The 12,985-nt window shown below is 31.7% G+C and overlaps 1 protein-coding gene across 6 annotated transcripts in view; it reads left to right on the forward strand.

The window, feature by feature from the left end:
- LOC127738212 (acyl-coenzyme A amino acid N-acyltransferase 1-like) overlaps positions 1–12,985 on the forward strand; it is an 84,353-nt gene continuing 71,368 nt past the window's right edge. For 5 of the 6 annotated variants that reach the window (XM_052249383.1, XM_052249382.1, XM_052249384.1 and 2 more), the window contains exon 1: positions 21–78. The gene's annotated coding sequence lies outside the window, so the exon portion shown is untranslated. Of the gene's footprint in view, positions 79–12,985 lie in introns of all 6 variants that reach the window. The other variant, XM_052249387.1, reaches the window with a different exon arrangement.

The following is a 12,985-nucleotide window of genomic DNA, read 5'->3' on the forward strand; positions in this document are numbered from 1 at the left end:
ACTATCAGAGGGTTCAGAGGTCACTGGGTCATTATTTGTGTCGATAAATACAACAGAATTTTGTTACACTGTGAAAAGGTAAATTTAATTCAATTCGTATTCAATTAAAAATTTCATTTAAAGTCAATTATGCATTAAAACACCATAAGCTTTCCTGAGCTTTTCAAATCGACTGAATAACAAAATATAAACAAACATACAAAAGTTTTGAAAACAACTCCATGATTATTTTCATTTTCCTTGTCAGATTTTTCAATGCAAATGTTATAAATAGATTTAAATTACAAGGTCTTACACAATTAATACAAAATCTTCATTTTTTGCCAAACAGTTTGTCACATAGACATGAAGATTTGTACGTAGGTCAACCTACATAGAATATACATGTACCCTAGGTATATATATATGTATATGGGACACACTCACAGAGGGACTCGTCTGGTCTCCACTGGATGTTAAGCAAACAACAAACAATCCCATAATCTATTCTGGTCTCTGCAGATTTAGCTTTACTTCGGGTCAAATATTGGTGTAAGTATAGGTCAGTATAGTATAGTATAGTTTTATTCAGGCAAATGCAAGCACACATACAAAAATTCACAAGACAAGACAAGACAATAATATGTAATATATATACTTTTAAAATAGTATCATAATATATTTTTTAAAAAAGTGCTTAGAAAAAAGCCTGGGATATCCCATAAAAGCTTACATAGTATAGCTTATTTCCAATGGGGTCCCTTGTTTGAAAATATATAAAAATAGTATTTCAATTTATTGTTAAAATTTGACTTTCACAAAAGAAAAGAAAAAAAGATCAAATGTTTCTTAAAAACATATTTAAAATCTCCAGTTTCTATATTTCTTGCTGTTATTTTTAATTGTTCTTTAAATGCAGTCTTAAAAGCAGATCTATTTGATATATTTTTTATATTGGATGGTAGATTACAGTTTTTAATATTTGGTACAAAATAATTATTATGTGCAGCACTTCTGGTATTAAGATTATCTAAATCAAAATTTTCACACAAATACTCTGGAGCATGTCCATGATATATTGAATACATGGTTTAATTTAAATTGACTAACTCTATCTTTTACACATAGCATATTGACTTTGTCTAAAATATCACATGTAATTCTACTCCTTGGACCCAGACCAAGGATGAATCTCACCACCTTATTCTGTACAACTTGCAATTATGTTGTCATCACTTTGCCCAGACTACTATACCACAAAGACCAAGAATAATCGAAATAGCATTGTATCAGAGCTGATGTGAGAGTCACCCTTGATCTAGTATCCAAACATTTTGCATTTCTATATAGAAATCTTAATCTTGCATTAAGTTTTTTTATGATAATGGAAACTATTTGTTCACAATTAAAAAAAAAAATCAACTCCTGAAATAGTTGACACAATTTGTCGATTTGATAAAGTGATCATTACATTTGACCTTAAAATTAGTATTTTGCCTATCATTTTTGGAAGTCCAAAAAGTATAAAATTGAGAATGGAAATGGGGAATATGTCAAAGAGACAACAACCCGACCAAAGAGCAGACAACAGCCGAAGGCCACCAATGGGTCTTCAACTCAGCGAGAAAATCCCGCACCCGGAGGTAGTCCTCAGCTGGCCCCTAAATAAAATTGTGTACTAGTTCAATGAAAATGGACGTCACACTAAACTCCAAAACATATAAATGAACTAAAATTAAAAAACATACAAGACTAACAAAGCCAGAGGCTCCTGACTTGGGACAGGCGCACAAATGCGGCGGGGTTAAACATGTTTTGTGAGATCTCAAACCCTCCCCTATACCTCTAGCCAATGTAGAATAAAGAAACACATAGTATACATTCAGTTTTTCCTAATGACTGATTTTTCTAATTAATCCCATAATACTGTTGGTTTTATTTATCTTTTCATTCACTATGTTGCTAGAAGTTTAGTTTGTTGTCAATGGATACTCCGATGTCTTTTTCTTTGTCTACATGCTCTAGTGTGGTGTTACACAGGTTGTATTTGTGGTTGTTATCATGTTGTTGCCCTGTTTTTAGAACTTGAGATAAATCTGTTTGAAGTGCATCATTATCATCTGTTGTTTGTATTTGTCGAAAGACTTTGGTATCATCGGCAAACATGTAGCAGTCTGAGTCACGGATTTCTGGTAAATCATTTATTTAAATGACAAAAATTACATTGCGACGGGATGGCTGGTAGTTGAAAAGTGAAATTTCAGATATTATATCCTCTTTTTATTTATAAACTGAGGCTTTCAAATAAAACCATGTATTCAATATATCATAGACATGCTCCAGAGTATCTGTGTGAAAATTTTGATTTAGATAATCATAATACCAGAAGTGCTGCACATAATAATTATTTTGTACCAAATATTAAAAACTGTAATCTACCATCCAATATAAAAAATATATCAAATAAGTAAAAGGGTTGATATTATACAAAGGAGAAGACATATTTAACTATGAGATAGAAAGTAGAAAATGTACCAAGTACTACTCACTGGCAGCCAGTATAGTCTCCATTGAATAATTTCTAATTTTAATTCAATACTATTGCATTGGTGATGACATGTATCTCAATGATTGGTTTAATAATAGAAGGTGCAAACAATTATTTGATGAAATGAATTGATATCATAAGATCAGAGTAAAATTACTGTGCTTTTGATATGCTTTAAGTAGACAGTTTCTATGACATTGATTACCAGTAATGGCATGCATATTCAGGATAACACTCATTGGCCATTAGCAAATATTTTCTGCTAGAGGGAAGAAATATAGGAAACTGTACTTTGAAATGCCAGGTACAATTGAGAGATGAGGGTCCTGTTTAAATCTGAAGAAACAATTAAAATTACAGCTTAATGTTTCAGTGTGATTTTTCAACAGACCAGAATGTCATACTAATATGCACATATCAGGACCTTACAATGTACAAACTTTCATGAACATCTGAATAAGTACACAACATACTGATATGCTCATCTTTTTTTGGAACTAAAAATGTACAAATCATGAACACCTGATTAAGTATTTAAGAGGACTTATGCCAACAAAATGCAAAAGGTAAATGGTTCTGTGGAGCCCTGTGTCTCGCCTGCAATTGCTGTCGTAAGTGTAAAAGTGTAATTTTGACTGTAAAAAGTGAGTCCATTTATCAGTAAATACAGAATTTAATAAAAAAATTAAAAGTTTCATTAAATTCTATGAAGGGTCTGTAAATTTAAAAATAAGAAGATATGATATGATTGCAAATGAGATAAGTCCATTTATCAGTAAATTGTGAAAAAATGAAAAAGAATATTTTCATTATTTTGCTCTGGATACTGGCTTTTGACTGGGACTTTTATACTAGTCCCAGCTTTTGATCATAAAAAGCTTCTGTGCAACTTATGTCAAATTTGAAGAAGGTTTGACAACGTTATTGATGAATGAAAAATTTAATCTTAGACTGTATTTTAATGTAACTCAGTCCATTTATCAGTAAAATACGAAAAAAAGAAAATAAAGATTTTCAAATTTTGCTTTTGGTGATTAGATAGTATCTGCAAAGTGGGATGTTCACGGAGAAACTCTTTCAATGCAACTGCTCCTGCAGTATGTAACTTGTTTTCCGCTAAATTCTATGGAATAAACAATTTTGATAAAGATATTACAATACAGCTTATCGTTATAATACTTCTTCAAATTTTCATCCGAGTTCTTGTTTTCAAATTATGAATCCAGTTCATCATTTGTTAAAAATTTTGCATTACTTTGATTTCCATTTTCAAGTCTTTCTACAAATACTGTAGTGGCCTGTAATTAATCAAAAACGAAGATGAAGATCATTGAAGTCTCGAAATTCAGAAAGGTTTTGCCAAATACAGATAAAGTAATCTATTCCTGGGGTAGAACATATCCACACCTTCGTTTTAGGACACCACAATGTACAAATCTCAATGAACATTTGATGAAGCATTTATGAGGAGTTATGTCAATCTGATCAAAATTCTGATCAATATTAACTCGCGTGCTCGTATATGAGGATAACGAAATCAGAGGTCTATATTTTAATTAGATTGGAGTTATTGCACTGCTCGTTGTGGACATAATGTAAGCGTACTTTAATTCCGGGGTGTATTTTTTCCGACATACTTATAATCACTGGGGAATATTGTGTGAAAATAGTGTAATTGAGATTTACTATTATTGATTTGTTTATTTATATAACATGTTACTTTCTTTAAACCGGTTATATAAACAAACACATTGTATTTTGTATACATGTGTATTTCAAACGATTTCGAAAAATGTTTGTTTGATTCTGATAGGATTGATCTGGTCATAGTTTATCAATACGTAAGTAACCAGATCAATCCTAGCAGAATTAACCAAAACATAAATAGAAATGAGAAGATGGGGTATGATATATGTAATTGTCTGAGTTTTTTCACACTTGACTAGCTAATACAATTCACCTATGTTTTTTTTCGTAATTTTTAGTGAAATTCATTATCATTATCTTTTTTATCGAAGAAATAACTAGAAATTTTTATCCATAGCACATCCCCCAAAAAGCTGAGCCTCATTTTTTGTCATTTCCCCTCAAGAAAACCCTCCTTAGAATGTTTGCTTTATCAGGATTGTTACCTGCAGAAAATCACTTGTGTAATCATTCCTTGAGCAAAATCACTAGTGTAATCATTCCTGGTTTTAAAAAAAACCGCTTTTGTAAACATTCCTGGGTTAATAAACACTAGTTAATTTTGTCCATTTTTTACATAAATTACCTATGCAAGTTTTAGTTAATTTAAATATCCCCCAAAACACCAAGCCCCAATTTTTATATATTTCCCCTTCAAGAAAACCCTTCAGAATCTTATGGCGAGTGTTGGATATTTTACACTAGACCCGGATTAAAAAACCTAGTGCATTTTTGTTGGTGGACATAAAACACTAGGAATTTTCATCCTTCGGATAAAGTACACTGGCGGAATCAACCCACTGTTAACACACATGTCTAAGTTCAAAGAAGAATTACTATGTGATTGGTCAACGGACCATGATAGCCGACTAACGTATGCGGCATATTCATGTGAGGGTCTTACAATGTACCTGAGACTACTACTGGTACCTTTGATAACTATTTACACCACTGGGTTGATGCCACTGCTGGTGGAAGTTTCGTCCCCGAGGGTATCACCAGCCCAGTAGTCAGCACTTCGGTGTTGACATGAATATCAATTATGTGGTCATTTTATAAATTTCCTGTTTACAAAAGTATGAATTTTTCGAAATACTAAGGATTTTCTTATCCCAGGCATAGATTACCTTAGCCGTATTTGGCACAACTTTTTGAAATTTTGGGTCCTCAATGCTCTTCAACTTTGTACTTGTTTGGCTTAATAACTATTTTGATCTGAGCGTCACTGATGAGTCTTATGTAGACGAAACGCGCATCTGGCGTATTAAATTATAATCCTGGTACCTATCTCAGAATGTACAAAGGTTTCACAATGCCCCATGTAGATAAATAACCCTTGCAATACTGACTCTGAGGGACCCATGACGGGTGGTCGTTGCAAGGCAAAATTGCTGCCCCTATCCAATTGCAACATACGAATACCCTCATTTTCCGCTGGCAGCCCAAGTTTCCGGTCCGTCATCCCGGTTAACTTACCTATATTAATCGTAAGCTGTACTGAAATTTTCATGACTTTAGAGCATTTTTTCTTGTAAGATTTATTTTGAAATGAGTCGCTGGCCCTTTGTTATAAATTTTAAATACATGGTATATGAACACTATTAACATTCCCATAGATTTTAATTTATTTTACCTTAATATGTATTTAGGGAAATATTATATGTAATCTTGTCAGTCCAAAAAAAAGAATGGAACAGTAATATTTGATGAATATATAGTTTATACAATAAAATGTGTTAAATGCTGAATGCACAGGATATCCATGAAGTCGACGCTATTAAAGCGTTTCCCGTTTCTTAATAACTATCGCGCAAGGGGAGGGGTATAGTAAAGAGAGTGAGAGTAGGATGTACACAATGTATATACAGCATTTATTTCATTGTTTAATTGTTTGCACCTGAGGTTTGCACTGAATAGTAAATTTTCTATTTTAATACCACATGATTAACACTACTATGGTCGTCCTTCTTGTTTCGGGTGAATTTATCAACTCTGATACAATCCTTTGTTGTTTTTTTAATATCGGATATTGCAATAAGGGATTGTATCAGAGTTGATAAAAAAACAAGGTAAGACAAGCATAGTAGTGTTAAGTATGTGGTATTAAAATAGAAATTGAATATTTAGTGCAAACAATAAAAAAAACAAATCCTGTACCCAAGAGCCTGTGCAACGGAGACATCAAAATCGTCCACAAATGTGCAAAAACTACTGGACAGGAATCAAGTTAATATGAGAAATCTTGGTAAAAGCTTTTGATGGGGACGCAAAGTTTAAAATCAGATTTCGATTTGATAAAATATATATTAACAGAGAGCTGAGAACAAACTTAGAATAGGGTAAATGTAATGCCCAAGTATAGGGAACACAAAGTCCCTAAACTGACAAAATAAAGGAGTATGTAATAACATCCTTTATCGTGTTTTCGCATCGTCTCTCATGGCGTTCAAATCAATTCAACAGTCGAGTCACTCAACTATTCTGTGACTTTGAGCTATCAAACAATGTTTCTCGTCATTTTTTAGACAGTAGTCCCACTGTTGCAATCATCAACATCAAAATAGAACCAATTCATTTTACATGTGATCGTAAATTATAAATGTTTTACCTCCACGTAATCATGCTCTCAATTTAATGTTAATGTGTTAATGTAGAAAATGTTGTGTCTTTACAAATTTGTATGAAATGTATTTATTTGGGTATAGTTATGTTTTATAGCCCGATTAATCAGTTTATAGGTTTATTACATGCCATCAGCCCAATGAAGGCGAAATTATGTTTTCCTTAGATATACTTAGATTCTTTGCATTTTACTGCACCTGCTCTTCTTACGTGCTGAGCTGTGCGGTACCAACAAGCATTTTTGTAGTTTCCGGACAATAACTTGTGTGTAAGTGTATGGATCTCTCTGAAATTGTACTACAAGGTTCCATACAACAAAGGGAAGACTGGGATTGAATTTGGGGGTAATTGCCCCAAACGTTCAGGAATAAGGGGCAAAAAAGTGGCCAAAAACAAGCATTTTTTCTAGTTTCCAGACAATAACTGTGTTAAAGTTTATGGAATTCTCTGAAATTGTGCATTTTTCCTGAAAAGAAAATAATCTTCAAAATTAAAAAAAAAATTTGGGGGGTTTCAAAAAAGTTAGGGGGGATTTTTTTTCAATAATTTTTTTTGGGGGGGGATTTTTTGTTCTTCAATTTTTTGGGGGGTCATACTTTTTTCTTCAAGATTTAAAAAAAAATTCAAAATTTTTTTTGCGGGGGAACAAATTTTGTTATATAAAAGCAACAAATACTGATATGGCAGGAGATACACACCAAACAGGGTGTGCAAATTATTATAAATAACAGAATAACTAAGTATTGTGCAACAGCACAATATTGTGCAATAGCACAGTATTGCGCAATAGCACAGTTTTGCGCAATAGCACAGTTTTGCGCTATAGCAAGAAATCTTCAATTGAAAATAAATACAAATCTTTTAACCAATTTCAATGGGGTTAAATTAAGTCTTTAGTTTTTGGGGATTCTAACCTTGTATTACTATTTTGGATATTGGGCCCCATTTTTAAATTGGTCTACATTGAGGTCCAAATGGTCCAAAATTAAACTTTGTTTGATTTCATCAAAAACTGAATTATTGCGGCTCTATGATATGCTGAATCTTATAGTGCATTTAGATTTTTTATTTTGGGCCCTGCATTCAAATTAGTCCATATTAAGGTTTGAAGGGTCCAAAATTAAACTTTATTTGATTTCAACTAAAATTAAAATTTTTTGTGTTTTTTTATATGCCGAATCTAACCATGTTGTTAGATTTTGGATATCAGACCATACTAGGTAAATTAAATGTCCCATTTCAAATTTTTAAGTTTTTTGACCACATTTATTTTGTGTCAGAAACCTATATTATGTCAAAAATTTGATCACAATCCAAATTCAGACAGTATCAAGCTTGAATATTGTGTCCAGACTTGGCCCAACTGTTCAGGGTTCGACCTCTGCGGTCGTATCAGGCTGCGCTCGGCGAAGCATTTTATTTAAAAAGAATTTACAATTTGAAAAAAAAATACTCTCCATTTTTACCTAGTAATTTCATTCATATATTGTGCAAATATAGATGTGGTAGTCGCCATCTGCCGATGGAGTCTAGACGGTGGCAGGGTTTACCAAGAGAAGACAGTCTGGTAATCAAATAATCACTATAAAAACGGCCAAGTAATCACATAATCAAAAACCCCATGAGGGGGCTCTTTTATATAGAGTATGCCGTCTCTATGACTCAAATGACGTTGTTGATGAGTATCATTACATTATGAATTGTAGAAAATTTGAATTAGAAAGAAAGATTTTTTTTACCACAGTACTGTTTGTCAAACCCTAATACCTATACATTTGATCAACTGTTTAACTCATCAAATATTGTTATATTATAAATATATATTCATTCAAGATAAAAGATATGAATTTGACAGACACAATAAATCAAAATAACATACAGTGTTTACCTGTGTTTAAAGTAATTGCAAATGGCTGATATTTTTGTTCGAGCATATTGTTTTTCTTAAATTGTTTAACATTTCATAGCGGTACAACATGTTACTTTTATTATTCTTCCCATAGTTTATTTATTTTGTATTTACATTGTATCATAGGTCAAATTTATTTGTTCAGTGTATGTTCACTGTAGTTAATATGTCCTTTGATTGAGTTAAGCCATTTCAGTTGAGATTTTATAGTGTGTCTTTCTATGTTGTGATGTTACACTATTGTTTCAGAAAAAGGGTGAAGGTTTGGTACCATTAAAACGTTTAAACCCGCTGCAATTGTTTGCACATGTCCTATGTCAGGAATCTGATGTTCGGTAGTTGTCGTTTGTTGATGTGGTTCATACGTGTTTCTCGTTTCTCGTTTTTTATATAGATTAGACCGTTGGTTTTCCCGTTTGAAAGGTTTAACACTAGTAATTTTTGGGCCCTTTATAGCTTGCTGTTCGAGGTGAGCCAAGGCTCCGTGTTGAAGACCGTACTTTGACCTATAATGGTTTACTTTTATAAATTTTGACTTGGATGGAGAGATGTCTCATTGGAACTCATACCACATCTTCTATATCTATATAGCACTAGACATGAATAGGATTTCACAGTTTCAGACACCAAAATGATTTACAGTTATGATTACTAAAAAATATAATTTAAAAAATAAGATTATGGAAATAGTCATTATTTTGATATTTGACTAGATTGTAATAGTTAATTAAATAGACTAGATTTTCAGTGCAGCCTAATACCTTAGGATGACCCAAAAAGTTAATAAAAGTTATTTCCGGTGGGGTCCTTTAAAAAAAGAGACTACAAGTTCACACCATGGTTGACACATATAAATAAAAAAAAATCATTTAAAATCATCACAGATAAAGGCTCCAAGCTTCAGTAAAATTAATAAAAAAACAAATTCACTATTAAAGATGGATTTAAATTTATCCATCAAAATTTTGTTTACTTGTACTTTAAAATTATATTTCTTTGAGCAACTTTTAACTATTTCTGGTAAAATGTTCCAATCGTTTATTCGATTATAAAAAGGTGTTAGATTCACACCGTTAATTCCAGGTATATAAAATCATGTTACTAGATCTTGTGTTGAAAGATGTTTCATTTCGATCAAAATTAATATGCAAATAATTTGGGCATATATTGATAAAAATGTTGAAAACATGATTGAGTCCCATTTGTTTGACTCTCTTACTAATATTTAAAAAACCTAATTTTTCAAATTCAATATATGTCACACTTTTCCTAAGATCATAAAAAATTAAGCCTTTGGTTAACCTTTTACACTATAGAATTGACAATATAATCACCAGTCAGAAACTGATCAATTATTGTTCCCAAATATTTTACAAAGTTTTTGGATTCAATATTAATACTATTACAAGAGATAGGAAAATCACCCGGTATTAGAGACTGAAGTTTTCGACGAGGACCAAAAATTATACTATCCGTCTTTCCCAAATGTAGGGACAATTTTATTGTCAGTTAACCACTCATGGCAATGAATCCAGCATTCTGGATAATTTATGAGCGATGAATTATTATTAGAAATATTATGTAAATTTACCAAAGTTATAAATGTGAAAGTCAGTCTTCCAAATTAATTTCGTTGTATTGTTCACACATGCATGTAATAATTGTACCTTAGGCCACACCAAATAAATTTCTAGTTCTTCGGACACTTTCCTTCGAAAAAGGGTAGCGAGCGAGCGAAATTTTTTTATTTGTTTTTTTTTTCAAAATTGGATTTTTGGCAGGCGAAAGGTTTTTTTTACTAGCGAGCGCTATTATTTTTGAAATATTCAAAAAATAAAGTTAATGAAAAGCATTTTATGCAAGCGAGCGATCAGAAATTTACACAGTTGTGGTGCTTCATGTTTTCATTATCTCATATCCTGGTTCTTGTATTACCCTACTTTGCTTCTCAATTTGTTTTCTGACACCCTGTTGAATTTTTTCACAACATTTCCAGTACAAATATGGTGAATTAGTAGCAAAGCTACAACCTCGTGTAGTCTGCGCTCAAATAAAGATCATGTCTGAACATGAAAAAGTGCAAAAGCTTTGAACAGGCAGACATCCATGTTTGATGTATTACAAAAATATATATACATGTGGATATTGCTCTGTGTTGAAGGCCATACGGTGAATTATAGCTGCAAACCTCAACAAAATTGGTCTCTGGTGAAATGTTGCCTCATTGACAATCACACAAATTCTTATTTTTTAAAATTTTGTTAATTGTAAAGTTGGATTAATGTTTTATATTCAGTTACCACATACACTTTCTTGTCAAACACCATGCTTTAAAACTTTGCAATGATACTAGCAAATATAGACCAAAGATTCAAGGAAAAAACCTTTATTCTTAAACAGATAAAAAAAGTAAACAATAAATATCAACAGTATAATATAAAGAAATAAAAAGTAACAAAATAGCCTCCCTGGAATGTCATTCAAGTATAATACTGTTGATGCAATGTTGTAAATATCATATAAAAAATCAGTAAACAATTATGATATGTAAAATGGTTAAATGACTAGATTTTCATATGGAAATTAATAAAAATTACTAGACTTCAATATTGAATAAATCAAAATGACACAGATTTAATATTAATGGATATATCACTTTCAGTTATGTGTTCTAGAATTTTATATCTTAAAAAGCAAAAACTTTCAATATACTATTACAATTTGAAGGATTCCCAAACATTTATGTTGATTTAAATCATATCACTTGGTAAACTGAAATATGTCAGGAAATTTTTTTAAAACAATGCTACAAAACTGTTTGAACATTATATTTTTCTAGACGAATCAAATTAAATAATAACAATTCACAATAAATAGCAATATCAAATGCACATTTTCTAACTGAAACTGTACATTTTTTGGTATCCTTATAAATACTGGTATAAAATATTCATTTATAAACATACTGGAATACCGAGATTTTACACTAAACCAGTGAAATAATTGGCCTTTTATATGATAATGACTGATGAATTTTAATTTGGATTTTGTAACTTATAAAAATGAACTATTTAAAAAAAGTCTTAAGATATTGATTCGAAAAATTAAGATTTGATTCTGCATTGAGCTCTCAATTATATCATTTAGATTTTCAAAAAAATAAAGACACCATACTCCTTAAACACAATTTATACATCATAATACAGTGCCATAACTCCTATATGTCAAGTAAGAAAGAAATACATCACGTTCCTTCAAACACAATTTATACACCATAATGAATTGACATAATTCCTATTTGTCATGTAAGGAAAAATAATGACTCATAGATCCTTCAAATAGATATAAGAAGATGTGGTATGAGTGCCAATGAGACAACTCTCCATCCAAGTCACACTTTGTAAAAGTAAACCATTATAGGTCAAAGTATGGCCTTCAACACGGAGCCTTGGCTCACACCAAACAGCAAGCTGTAAAGGGCCCCAAAAATTACTAGTGTAAAACCATTCAAACAGGAAAACCAACGGTCTAATCTATATAAAAAACGAGAAACGAGAAACACTTATGAACCACATCAACAAACGACAACTACTGAACATCAGATTTCTGACTTAGGACAGGTGCAAACAATTGCAGCGGGTTTAAATGTTTTAATGGTACCAAACCTTCACCCTTATCTGAAACAATAGTGTAACATCACAACATAGATTATTATTGTTTGTCTGGACTTTTTCCAATGTCGGAGGTCATGGTGTGTTGTGTTTTCCAGTATCTTTTATCAATTACACATGTCACATGAAACTCATACAAGATTTCACCTGTGCATCTGTTGGCACTATACACTATTCTTGGTTTATCGCATTCACCACATAGAATTGCATCTCTGGCTCTACAAGCCTTTAAAAGCTCACGGTTTGTTTTTTCTAATTCAACTGCTGTACCAAAGTCAGTGATATTTCTTGATGAAGGTCTGTGAGTCATCAAGTGGCTGCCCAAATAACTGAAATCATGCATGAATAAATAAATAGCTATCCATAATGAAAATGCATATATGAACAATTGAGCACTCACAAACATGTTTTTCAACACTAAATTTTAAGGTGCCTGGCTGGAGACTGTTATTCAATACTATTTATTATATTGTAAATCAGGCTGCTGTGTTTATTTTGTACAATATTTTACTTTTTGTCATGTCAACTGACAAAGACTTTCATAGCTTACTAAACAGTATAGCTTTTGCT

The sequence above is a fragment of the Mytilus californianus genome, unplaced genomic scaffold, assembly GCF_021869535.1.
Source record: "Mytilus californianus isolate M0D057914Y unplaced genomic scaffold, xbMytCali1.0.p SCAF_4, whole genome shotgun sequence".
NCBI classification, from domain to species: Eukaryota; Metazoa; Mollusca; class Bivalvia; order Mytilida; family Mytilidae; genus Mytilus; species Mytilus californianus.